The 13,513-nt window shown below is 33.9% G+C and overlaps 1 long non-coding RNA gene across 1 annotated transcript; it reads right to left on the bottom strand.

The window, feature by feature from the left end:
- Positions 1-6,094: 6,094 nt before the first annotated feature.
- LOC132680959 (uncharacterized) lies at positions 6,095-13,395 on the bottom strand. The gene is made up of 2 exons (XR_009610778.1): positions 13,310-13,395; positions 6,095-6,245 (listed from the first exon to the last, which is right to left on the bottom strand). It is a non-coding gene; the product is annotated as an uncharacterized LOC132680959 (long non-coding RNA).
- Positions 13,396-13,513: the final 118 nt, after the last annotated feature.

Here is a 13,513-nt window from a genome sequence, read left to right as displayed (position 1 = left end):
GATTTGTGTGATTGGCTCAGATTCTCATAACACATATAACCAAAATGAGTTTTTTCAATTTGTCTTTCAGCCTTTTTCAACTGCTTTGCCATTAAGAGACTTCAGTTTTATGACAGAAATAATCACCAGAATGAACTCGGCTTTTATGAATAAAGAAGATATATTATATTGCTATTATTTGGCAACATTTATAAAATCATTAATCCTGCTAAAGCATGAGAAGCAGAGACCTGTGATCTCTGCTCTCCAAAGGAGATACATGAAGCATTAGCTTGCTTAGAAGAGTAAGTGATGTCTTAAGTTACTCAATTGTTCAGTTTTATTACCACACAAATTCCATGTAATCAGTTCTTAGCAAAGCACATTGCCATAACACATTTCATGGTTCATTGACAAAAATGATCCTTCATCCCAGGTAAATAACAGTATGTGTCATATGTGTGTTATCAGATTCTGAGTCAAGCTCGGAGCACCTGAGGTAGTTAAATTTTTAGTGGGAAAATGTAATTCATAAGTCAGATTTAAAAAAAAAAGTCTGAGTAATAGCTCTGACTACAGTAACTTACACTGTTCTTACACTCTGAAAAAGTCAAAATGAACAGAATGGAGATGTAAGAATGCACTGGTACAATGATGAATCCTTTCTTGTTAACATTTTTTCATGCAGTGGCTGCAATAGCTCATCAACAATTATCAGGTATAAAGCACAATGTAAACGAATCCTACTTTAAATTTACATTATTTAACTTAACTTGGGGATTATGAATAAATTTATCTGACGTGGAACAGCATACTTTAGTGAATGCTGATAAGAATCCTAGTGAGACCTTGCTGTTCATAGAAATCTGTCTCTCAAGGACATAACCTTTTCTGTCATGATTGCAACTCTCATTGCAAAATGAGAAAATTAAATCACTTGGGAATGCTAGAAAAGACAGAAAACTTTAAACTAAATGCCACTCATAACACTAGAAAGCGGAGTAAATGATGTGTTGACTTTGATACAAGAGAACATCTATGACATTATCTATCATTAAGTTGAGAAATCTGTCAGGTATGTTTTCCTTACGATGATGGTTTTTTAACTAAGTCTGGGATTGAGCTGTTTAAATAATAATTGGCACATATATCAATTTAAACAAACTTCTTGGCCGTCCTATAAAACTTAAACCGATGAGAGCTTCAGAGTTCTGGATCCCTTAGCAGTTTTAAGCCTAAATAAATAATAAGCCTAAATAAACCTTTAGCACCACTCTAACCCTCTGTCCTACCTCAATTCACCATAGCCAAATGGTCTCTGCTCAGGGGTATCCATGATTCACTAAAATACAGTTATGTAATATAGTTAGCAGTAGTCTTTCCAAAGGTAAAAGGTGGTATATGGATAGAAAAAGTAAATTAACATTGTAGGGAAAAAATAATTTGGAGGGAAATTGTTTGTTGCCAATACCTATATCATTTTCTGCACACATACAGAAAAAAAAGAAAGAAAGAGATCCTGCTTTAAATTTAACTACATCTTAAGTCACTTACTAGAAATTTAGCAATAAGTTGTCCTTTAGATATTTTTCTCTAGGAAGATAAGACCCAATTACTTCTTCTCTTATTTATAAAATATTAAAAGTTATTTTCATGTGTATTTATGTTTTCTCTGCTCATCGTTCATATTTTTATAATAACATATAAAAGATCCATGATTTAGATCTATCAGAAAATCTGATGGTTCAGCCAAATAAATCTATATTCAGAACAAGAGGGAATATGAAAAATTTTAGACTTCTACTTGAAAGGGTTTCTCAGAAGCATTGTATAATAGGTTAACTTTGAAACATTCATACAAAAACATGTATGTGTGTGTGTGTGTGTGTGTGTGTATGTATGCTTTCCCAAATACCAGATTGTAGATCATGTGTGAGACTGTAGGAAATCCCTGATTTCCTTATTTCCTTATTTATTCATTTATTTATTTATTTAGGAAATCCCTGATTTATTTATTCATTTATTTATTTATTAGGAGTAATTGGTACTTCATGATATACCTACTTAAAATGAATCTGCTAGTCTGTAGTAAAAAGTGAAAGAGAACATTGTCTCAATTATGATAGTTTAGGGTTTTTTTTAACTTTTTAATATTTATTTTTGAGAGAGAGAGAGGCAGAGTGTGAGCGGTGAGGGGGTTGGGGGTAGGGGTGCAGAGAAAGAGGGAGACACAGAATCTGAAACAGGCTCCAGGCTCTGAGCTGTTAGTACAGAGCTCAACGCAGGACTCAAACTCATAGACTGTGAGATCATGACCTGAGCCGAAGTCAGACATTTAACCGACTGAGCCACACAGGCTCCCCAATAGTTAGTTTTTCTTAGCAATATTTACAGTTATAGTCATCTACTCATTTGTGGAGTTAATACTCAGATCAGTTGTTTTCAGAACATAATTTTCCTGGCAAAAATCTGTTATACCAAGAAAACAATATCTCTCACTTTGAAACTATTATAAAACCATTAAATGGGTTTTTATCCAAAAATATTTCAGAGTTCAGAAACTTTCCCAAGGACCTCTCAACTCTGATGCTGAAATCATAAATTACATGCGTTTGAAGCACCAAACATTTCCCTGTTCTTGTTAATTTTTCCTTAAGAGTTAACTTTTGAGTTTGGTAAATGTTCTAATTGCCAGATGCTCCCATGTTAATCAATGGCTTTACAAGTTATTAGGACAGTTTTCCAATATTGCTCTCATCTACTTCATGAAATCCTGTGGCTGTTTTTAAGATTTACTATGTAAGTTTGCAACCCTGCTGCTCTGTATCTATATAACATTGCCATATTTCAAAACTAAAAATCAGAGAGAGATCTAAACTGTTCAGGCAATCAATAGTATTGTTCTGTGAGAAGATATGATTAAATAGAAATAAATTTTGTTAAGTAGTCATGTTTTAGTAAACTTGATTCATATTATGACGGAATTTGAGCCTCCAATTCAGGAGACAGCAAAGTTATTCTATACAGAGCCCAGGAATAAATATTTTTTTTTTGTTTCTGTCGCAGCTAAGCTTAGTCACGGTAGCATCAAAGCAGTAAAGACAATAGATAAAAGAATGACATGCCTACAGTCAAATAAAACTTTATTTACAGAAACAGTGAGCAGGGTGAGTTTTTTTTGTTGACCCCCTCTCTAATTTAATAAATACTTGGATACCGAGGATCACTCTTTAAGAAAAATATTTCTCCCCAAGAAATGGAAATAAAGGACTTCCTCTATAATGCCCCCCCAAAATCTAAGAGCTTTTGAAATTAAATATAATTTGCATGTTTTCTTTAACACAAACCCCAAATATCACTATTAATCATTCGATTCTGTTATTTCTCTCTCTCATTGTAGTACTTTAAACTATGTGAAAAAAACTGCTTTGAAAATATATGAAAATGTATTTCTCAAATTTGCAGGTTTTTAACTCTCTAATATTAGCATTATTACAAATTAGAAACCCAGATAACCCAAAGATAATATGATAATCACATGTAAAACAAAATGATGATGAAAATGGAAAAAAAATTACTTCAGAGATAAAAGTAAAAAAAAAAAAACAATTGTTTACTTCAATCAATTGTATATAATTATTTGCCCTTCATGAAATACCTCAATTAAGGACTTCACCTGGGAAAGTTCTCACGGTACCAAGTCATTAGCTAGCTATAAGTAATACAATGATCTATGTGTGTTTAAAATGTTGAAATAATGTGGCTGGTCATCTGTAGCCCTCTGGTCCCTTTCAATAGTATGAGCAATCCAGTCAACAATAAAAAAAAAAAAAAAAATAGTTCACTAAGGTGTTACCACCTTATACACAGAAAGCACTACTGACTTGTGTGCATACAGTGTTACATATGTCTCTTTATGCTAAATGTAATTTTTATTAACATGTCCATTTACTATACTGCAGACTAAATTCACGGACATGCAATTGATTTTTAAAAGAAAAGCTAGGCCTTCTTTATCCATTCCAAACCATGTGAATCTGATCTCCAAAATTTCTACTTTTAGACTTGGTGGTATGATGGTAAGCATAGCTATCTTCCACAATTCCTACCTTTCTTCAGTGTTTTAAGATCTTTTTTTTTCTCCTTTCCTACACATGATTTTGAAAGAGTAATTAGATGTTATTGGTTAATTTAAAGGAGCTGAGCAACCAAAAATGTGTAATATTTATAAATGTCTCCTTATAATTCATTCATGTAAACTTTTTTTTTTACAAAATATAAATGATGTCATATTTCTAAAGAGTTGTCACATCTTGCCCTGTTGATATTTTCTTCATAGTATTTTGTTTTAGTGGTAAAGAATAGAACATTTGAACTGGATGGCTATAAATAGATATCAGAAAAAAATCAGTGAATCTACTCTTTAAAATAATTTCTGTAAATAACCAGAGTTTTCTATATGAATATTTCTTCTTGTTACTGAAAGAAAAAAGATTATGCCAGATAGACCATATATCTGAACCATTATGGTATTTTTGGTTTTCTACAATGAACCTTAGGACAATCTTTGTGGGATGAAAAATAAAATTCTCTATACCATTAACACATTTAGGATACACATTTCACTGAAACCCAATTAAGTCAGAGGATATCAGAATATGGACAGTGGGAGAGTAACCATTCCAAAATTAGATGTTGTGTGTGTGTGTGTGTGTGTGTGTGTGTATTCAACACATACTGACTTTTGGACAATAGAACTAGCATTTGGAATGTTCCAGAATATGGACTGCCCATCAAAGAAGCCATTGACTACTGCTGGTTAGGGTACAGTTAACTAGTTTTTCTATTTACCAATTTTAAACAGTTTCTCTATTTACCAGTATAGAAAGAGATTCTTCTCTATCAAGGACTCCTTTCCCCCTTTTGTCTGTAACTTATAGGAACCAAAGACTGTGATACACAATACTGACAAAAAGAAATTATCATCAGTGTTATCAAATTGTATAGTTTATTATGATTAAACAATTTACTTCATATATGTTATGCTTTATACAACCTATAATTCCAAAACCAAAATAATTGAAAATAGATAAAACTTAAATAGCCTTTATGATGTGTCAGACCATGCTTTATGATACAGAAGTTATAAAAATCCATATAGTTAAGGCCAATTCTATTATTTGATGCATTCTATAGATATTGAAAATAAGTCACTAAGTGTTGATTTGCTCCAACTCACAGAGCTATTAATTGGCAGTTTCAGGATTGGAACTCACGGAGTCCAGCCTCAGTACTCATGCTTTTACTACTCTTTTCACAATGCTATTAAAGAAGCATTGCTTTCTCTTCCTAAGCCCTCTTTCATTGAAGGTATTATTTTCAAAGGCAATACTCAAAATTTGCCTAAGCCAGGCCATTACAGCTTTATAAAGTTCATTTATAAGTCATTCCATATATACTAGATGTTATGTCAATGCAAAGCCTGATCTGGGAGTGACCATGGTTTATGCATCTACCGTCTACAATTGACAGATTATTTTCAGTTTGCCCCATCTCCTACCAGAGACCCTCAGAAGACTTTTTAAAAATTAAAATGATGAATAAATCAGCAAATCAGTCATCAGAAACAAATGCTAATCTATTATTCCCCTGCACTTGGCTTTATCAAAAAGACACAACTCACGAGAACAGAAGTAATACGTAAAGTCTTTTCCAAACAACTAAATGGCAATATATATTCTAAAGTCAATATACATTTCAGATTCATCATCTCTCCTTTCAGTTAAACCAGTAAATTTACATAACCTAAACAACCCTTTTCTATATGTTTTCCAATTAATAGGGTTTTAATATGTTTAGAAAATATCTGGTTGAATTTAGTGGAACAGCAAATTATGAACCAGGTGTTTCAATTGTATAAACAGCCTAATATGTGGACTGCATTAATTATGGCAAGTCTTCATCTTAGCTCCAAACCACCCAACTAAAAGTGGAATGAAGATTATTGCCTATTTCCTTATATCTAGATTGTGTTTTAATATCTCATTATATATTTAAAGGATAGACTCAAGGTCTCCAAGGCACACAGAGCTCATTGGTAATTATAAATACAAGATGGTGTTAATAATAAACTTTTATTTCCATTCATTATTCTCATTAATTCATTCTTTTAAATTTTGTACATTGTGGTGGATTTTTTTTCTTCCCCTGTTACAGATGTTTGGATTCTGTAATCCCTTGAGGTATGAGGAGCCTGCATATCCCATCTGCAGTGATAAACATATCCGGTGATTAGAATTTCATACAAAGCAAAATACTAAGACATCATTAAGCCTACAAAATATTTAGTCTCCCATATGTTGTTTGTGCTTCAGATTCCTCAAACATTTTGCTATAAAATACAATTCAGAATAAATAATAGATAAAAGTCAAAGAAAAGAAAAAAAAATATCTGGGTTTTTCAACTTCTTTGTTGTATATTTTATTTACACCAAGTATACAGCTCAACTCTCAGTATTCTTTACTAAGTTGACATGAAACCTGAGTATTCAGTGTATGAGGTTTATTGAAGATACTGGTTTTAATAACACATTTGGCATTTGATTGAGCTTAGTTTAAGATGGGTGGGTAAAATTCATTAGAAGTTCTCTGATTGGGCATTAATTGCTAGCCATCTTGTGCTAAGTAAACTATTTTCCACAGTCTGTGCAATGTAGTGAGGATTCTGTTTTGCAGAGCCTAAGTGCAGCTTCATGTCTTGCTCCAACATTTAAGAAATAAATCAGTTGTTAAGCAAAACCTACATACATTTTATTGCACATAATAGGTGAGCAAAGCCCAAAGGTGAAATGAACCCACAATGAGAAATTTCGACATGAAGTGAGCAGAAAGCTAAAAAGAAAATTTTTTCCTTGGTAGTCTAGGGTTTGTTTTATACTGGCAACTGTGCCAAACAAGCAATGGACGCAAAACCACATCAATTGTGGGAAAAAGGAATACAGAATCAACTCTTAAATTTGGACTCTCTGGTAATTATCAGCAAGTTAATGGGTGTTAATTTTTCAACCTCAACATTAGAGCCATTTATGTTTCCAGTAGCTTTCTTGGCTACTGTGTTATATAAATTCTGCTCACCCCTTTCTTTCCTGAGTCCATTTCATCTAGGGTTACTTCAATCTGAGACTAGAATAGTAAATACTAGAGGGACTAAACAAGTCAGTCTCCTCTATTGAAAAGATGTAAATGATACAATATTTCACCCAGTCAACAAACAAAATCAAAGTACTAGATGCAGCACAGCTTGAGACCTGTATATTTTAGTTTGAAATGTAAACATAAATATGACCCTGGAGATTAAACAATTTAATATTTTTCTCATTTAATAAAGACTGGGGGCCTCTTGAGTGTTTCCTGAGTACAAACATCTTAGAAGTATATTTTTCATAAAACTATATTAACCCAAAATGGAAAAGACCTTTGGGTCAGTCAGACCATCCCTTGGAGAACACAGAGGGCAGTTGCCTCGAATAAATACTCCAGTGTTTGGTCCCCTCGAGTGCTAGAGTTCCCTAGTGTTAGGCCAGCTCCTGACCTTTTATTTACAGTGTTATTTATTATTCATATTTTATTAAATATTTAAAATGCCACCTATTGTATCTGATGACTATTATAAGAAAAGGTCCCTGTTCTTCAGATCTAGCTAGTTAATATCCGGGACTTGGCATTAATTATCTGACATTTCCTTTCAAAAATTCCTGAAGCTCCATGGATATATTTAGCAACCGATAGTCAGAAACCACTTTGGCAAAAACCAAACATGGTCATGAAGATAGCCAGAGTCAGGAGATAGTCCTTCTTGATCACTTCATTCATAAATGAATTCATCCTTTATGTCACTTCTTTATGAGTACCACTGATAACTGAGATTTATTGTAAAGTATATACAATAAGTGACAAGAAGGACATTTGTTAAAAATAAAATAATAAATAAAATAAAATAAAATAAAATAAAATAAAATAAAATAAAATAAAATAAATAAAGTAAAATATAAAATGATTTTTCAAATTCAGTACGGGTTCTTCCATAGAGTTGGTTTTAGGCACTTCCCTGGTTATCGCTTAATCACTTATTTGGAATTAAACCAACACAGTCTGTGCTTGTCTGTTTTTGTCAGTCTCTCTCTTCTCAATAGGTTCAGCATTTGAAAGAAAGTGAAGGGGTACATTATCCTGATTATTTAACTGCTTAGTTAGTGTCTAGTTCTTTCTGCAGAGTTTTCTATTCTCACAGTAAGAGAAAGGATAAAATATCCAAACTTTATTGTGGAGTAAATTAATCCTGGGACTATGCTTAAGAATTCTACAAGGAAAGATGCATATCATTTGAGTGAACAGTGAACCAACAACAAAAAGTAAATCCAAAACCAAACCAATAAAAACCCAAAGCATCACTTTTCTTTAATGCTGAGAATCAATTCAGTCCAGTTGCAGAGAAACAGAGGTACCTGGCAGATTTTATTGGTGGGGAAGAGCTGTCCCTGGCCATGAAGAAGCAGTTCAGAAACAAGGCTCATAACTGGTGGAATAAGGGAACCTGTCATAGACCTAAACCTAGTTCCTGAAGTGCACCTTCCTCTTAATTATTTCTCTAAAATTTTATTTAAAGTGATAGTCTATCCTTGGTTATGTTGTATGTGATGCATGAAAGATCTGGGAAGGAGAGCAGCATTTTTGTTGTAGTGGAAGGTGTGACCATAGAAAGGACAAGCCCAAGAGGTCATCAAAAGTAGGGTGACAGTGAAGAACTTTGAGGACAAGGCCAGGATGAAGAAGCAGATAAAATAGTTAGCATATGTGCCTAAGGAAAACCTGGGCAGAGAATAATGCCCCTCCCTCAAATTAAGTCCATGCAGGTTCATGCCACCATGATTTGGATTATGCTAAATCTCATCCTGCTGCTTACAGCTCATTTCCATTCCTTAAATCCTTGCTACATGCCTCTCCAAATTCATGTCTTTGTTGTCCTCCTTATTTATTTCCTTACTCCACATCCCTCAACAATTTCAAAGGATCATAACATCAAGTTTGATTTCTGACTCAATAGAGAACAGATGTTAATAAAAGAAGTTGGACTTCCTGAGATTAAATCTTAGATCTGCCACTGATTATTTGTGTGACCTTGGAAAAAGAAACTCATCTGAAACTAAGACTCTTTATGTATAATATGGGAAAAAATAGTATATACATAGATTTTTCTGATGAGTAAATGAGGTTATTTGGGAAAATCACTTGGCAGAGCGCCTGGCCTACAGTATTTTTATATTAGCTCTAATTATTATTAATTATAATTAACCAGGTGATTCTAAATAGGTATTTCCAGCCATGATACTTTTAAAGTTTTTTTTTTTTAATGTTTATTCATTTTTGAGAGAGAGATGGAGACAGAGCATGAGTGGGGAAGGGGCAGAGAGAGACCGGGGACAGGGGGTGGCACAAAATCTGAAGCAGGCTCCAGGCTCTGAGCTGTTAGCCCAGAGCCCAATGCAGCACTGGAACCCACAAACTGCGAGATCATGACCTGAGCTGAAGTCAGACGCTTAAGTGACTAAGCCACCGAGGCACCCTCCAGCCATGATACTTATTCTCAGCTCCATTTTTTTATTTTCAACTATTTACTCATTAAGTTTTCCTATTATTGCATATTCAACACTTGTTAAACTCAACTCATACTGTTTTTTTTTTTTCCTTTCAAACTAAGGCATTTCTTACGGTATTATCCTCTTGTTCCCTATGTATCAGCCTATTCAGTTATGAAATTCTCTAGCTGCTGCTGGTATACTTCAGCATTCTTCCTTCCTTTTTATTCCCAAAGTAGTATTCTAGTGGAAACCCTCAACCTTGGTTTCTTAATGTTACAATTATTTCAACTGCCTCCTAACTTTTCTTTTTTCTTTCAACTTGCTGCTCCAATCACTTGGAATTTTGTAGACTAGTCAATATTCCTAAATCACAGATATTAATATATAGACTATCCAAGTGTACAATGATCCTGTAATTTCAGTCCTTTACAGACACTTCCAGCATTTACTACCTTCATACCAAAATTTAAGCTCTAAAAAAATATATTTAATTTCTCTTCCTTGAATATTCTACATGTTTCTCTACCTATCAGTCAACACCAATTCTTTCTTAAATGTATTCAACATTACTATACTTTGTGTAAAATAGTAAATACTCGTCAAGACTCAATTCTAATGAAATGTTATGTACTAAAACTTTTCTTGATTATGATGTTCCTTTTATCTAACCTTTCTAACATCTGATGTATCTATTTCTCCTGCCATTATAACATGGGAAATGATAGGTGTTTATATATTATATCTTTCATTTATTTTCTCTAGCTTTAAGGTTCCTTGGGGAAGGTTTATAGGCATAATTTAGCCTTACATTTACATTAGTGCCCTGAACAATGTGGCTGTCCCACTGGCTGATGTTCAGATGCATGATTAAGTGATACTAAGTCATTTCAAAAAGTAGACACAAAAATAATTTCTCATATCATCTGGTTAAATTAGTACTAAGTAAGGAAAAAAAAATTACGAATTAGTTTCATTATGGGTATAAGCTCCAAGTAGCAATCTAGCCAAAAGTTTATTAATTTTTATTTCTTAAAGAAATTCAGGTCAATAAGAAATTCAGTTACGTTTTTAACAAAGCAGAGTATGTTAGAAATGCCCATATATACTTATGTTTACATTATGCTTATAGAATTAAGTACTAAAACCTAATAATAGAGATTCTGATTCTGGATGGCCAGAAAACATCCTACTAACCAAACAAAAATCAACATTAAAAAAAAAAAAAAAAAACGAATCCAAAATCATCAAAAATCACAGTGAAAATATCTCGAGTACAATTCATATAATTTTTAGGGGTTTTATTTATCTGTGTTTGATAGAGACAATGACAGCATGAGAAAGGGAGGGAGGGAGGGAGAGAGAAGGGAAGAGGAAGAGAAGGAGAGAGATTCCCAAGCAGGCTCCATGCTGCCAGCACAGAACCCAATGCGGGGCTTGAACCCATGAAACCGTGAGATCATGACCTGAGCTGAAAGCAAGAGTCGGACACTTAACCAACTGAGTACCCAGGAGCCCCTCTAGAGTACAATTCAAAATTGCATGACATATGAAGTACCAGGAAGACATTTATAATTCTCAAACAAAAAGCCACATGAGATAAGACAATGTTCCAAATAATAGAGCCATAACTATACTATAAAATGTAAAGAATAACATGTCTGCAAAGAACGAATGTTAGAATATTTTCAGCAAAGAAACAAAAATGATGAGGCTTGAGCTCAGATTATAATCTTGAGGTTTGTGGTTTGAGTCCTGCACTGGAGTCTGGTGCTGACAGGTCAGACCTAGAGCCTGCTTCAGATTCTCTATCTCCAACTCTCTCTGCCCCTCCCCCACTCACACTCTGTCCCTCTCAATAATAAACATTAAAAAAAGAAATAAAACTGATAGATAACAAAATGGAAATTCTGAAACAACTGAAATTTAAACATTACTGGATGTGCTTAACAGCCTAGTAGAGGAAATAAAGGAAAAGTCAATGAATGTGTAGATTGATAGTAATTATTCAATTTGAAGTACAGAGAGAAAAATCATTGGGGAAAAAATCAACTAAGACCTGAAGAAAAGTTTTAAAACATTTAAAATATGTGTAATTGGAATCTCAGAAAAACAGGATAGAACTGAGTAGAAAAAAATATTTTAATCGGTGAAAGTTATAAATTTATAGATTTGAGAAGCTCCTTAAACTATAAGCAGAAATGGGAATTAAAAAAAAAAAAAACTGTAAATGCATCAAAATCAAAATGCTGAAAACCAAAGAGAAACAAAGTCTTAAAAGCAGCTAGAGAAAAAGTAACATCTTAATTTTAGGACACAATTTGAATTTTTGCTAACTTCTCATCAGAAAATGTGGATATCAGAAGACAGTCAAACAAATTTAAAATATTAAAAGGAAAAAATCTGTCCATCTAGACATCTATATTAAGCCAACACACATATCAAGAATAATAAATAAATACATTTTCAGATTAGAAAATAGAAAAGCTGTCAGAACTCATTGCCAGCAGATATCAAATACAAGAAAGACAAAGACAGTTTTTCTGGCTAACAGAAGTTGAACACAGATGGATAGGGGGTGACTGGGTGGCTCAATCATTTAAGCATCTGACTCCTGGTTTCTGCTCAGGTCATGATCTCATGGTTCATGGGTTCAAGTACTGCATTGGGCTATGCACTGACTGTCTCCCTCCCTGCCCCTCTTACTCTCTCTCCTTCTCTCAAAATAAATAAATCCCCTTAAAAAAAGTTAACAGATGGATACATAGATCCTTAGCAAAGAACAAAGGATCAAAAGATAGTAAATATCTGGGCAAATGTTAAAAAACAAAACAAACTTTTCTTCCCCCTATTAATTGCTTTAAAAGAAAGTATAGGGGCATCTGGGTGGCTCAGTTGGTTAAGCACCCGACTTTGGCTCAGGTCATGATCTCACAGTTCATAAGTTCGAGCCCCACATCAGGCTCCGTGCTGACTCACTCCTCTACCTCTCTCTGCCCCACCCCTGCTCTTGTGCCTGTGTGCACATGCTCCCCTCTCAAAATAAACATTTATATATATGGTTTTTTATATAGATATAGATACTATACATACAACAACTGTAACATGGAGGAAATGGAGTTAGACTTATAAAGCTGTACTATTACCTTATTTTATATGAAACAATATTAATTCCATACCGACTATGAAAGGAGGTACACTGCAATCCCAAGAGCAACCACATGAGACAATGCAAAATGGATAACAAAATATTAACTAACATAGAATTCTTAACATATACTTAAATAAATAATTTTATTTTTTAAATATTTTTGAAAGATAAAGGATTTCCTTGAATTTATATTCTATGAGATATAAATGCTGATTATGTGAGTCAGTAAACAAGAAAGGACCCTCTTCAATGAACACTAATTATTTTTCCCAAGTCGGGATTTCCTGGAAGTCACATCACTCACAGTTCAGTCTATCTTCCACTTCTGCCATCTGAAGGCTGATCTACTTCCAACTTAAACCCCAGGAAAGGTACAGAGCCCACCACAGTTTGTCCAATACCCTAACAGTGTTTTATGTAAACCCCTTATCCCTGGCTTTTAATTAAAAAGAGAATTCTGCCAGTTTTCTCCTAACAGTCTCTGCTGCCGGATAAAAAAAGTATCTGCATCATACTTTGCTTGAGACTCAGAAGTCAGACATACAATTTCAAAAGGAAGAAGAAGAATTGGCTCATGGCTGTGCCTGTCAGCCACCCATGTGGGCCCAGCCATCAGCTGTGGTTGCCAAGCAGACAGCTAAAAACACCTAAGCAGGACAGGACCGGATAAAGGTAGATCTTTCTATGACATCATGGAGAGATGACTGACTTCAGAGCTCCCAGACTCCACAGCTTCCAGCTGCGTCAT

Source organism: Panthera onca, chromosome A1 (genome assembly GCF_046562875.1).
Source record: "Panthera onca isolate mPanOnc1 chromosome A1, mPanOnc1 haplotype 2, whole genome shotgun sequence".
In the NCBI taxonomy this organism is placed as follows: domain Eukaryota; kingdom Metazoa; phylum Chordata; class Mammalia; order Carnivora; family Felidae; genus Panthera; species Panthera onca.
The sequence above is the reverse complement of the archived record's forward strand: the minus strand, read 5'-3'. Positions and strand labels throughout refer to the sequence as shown.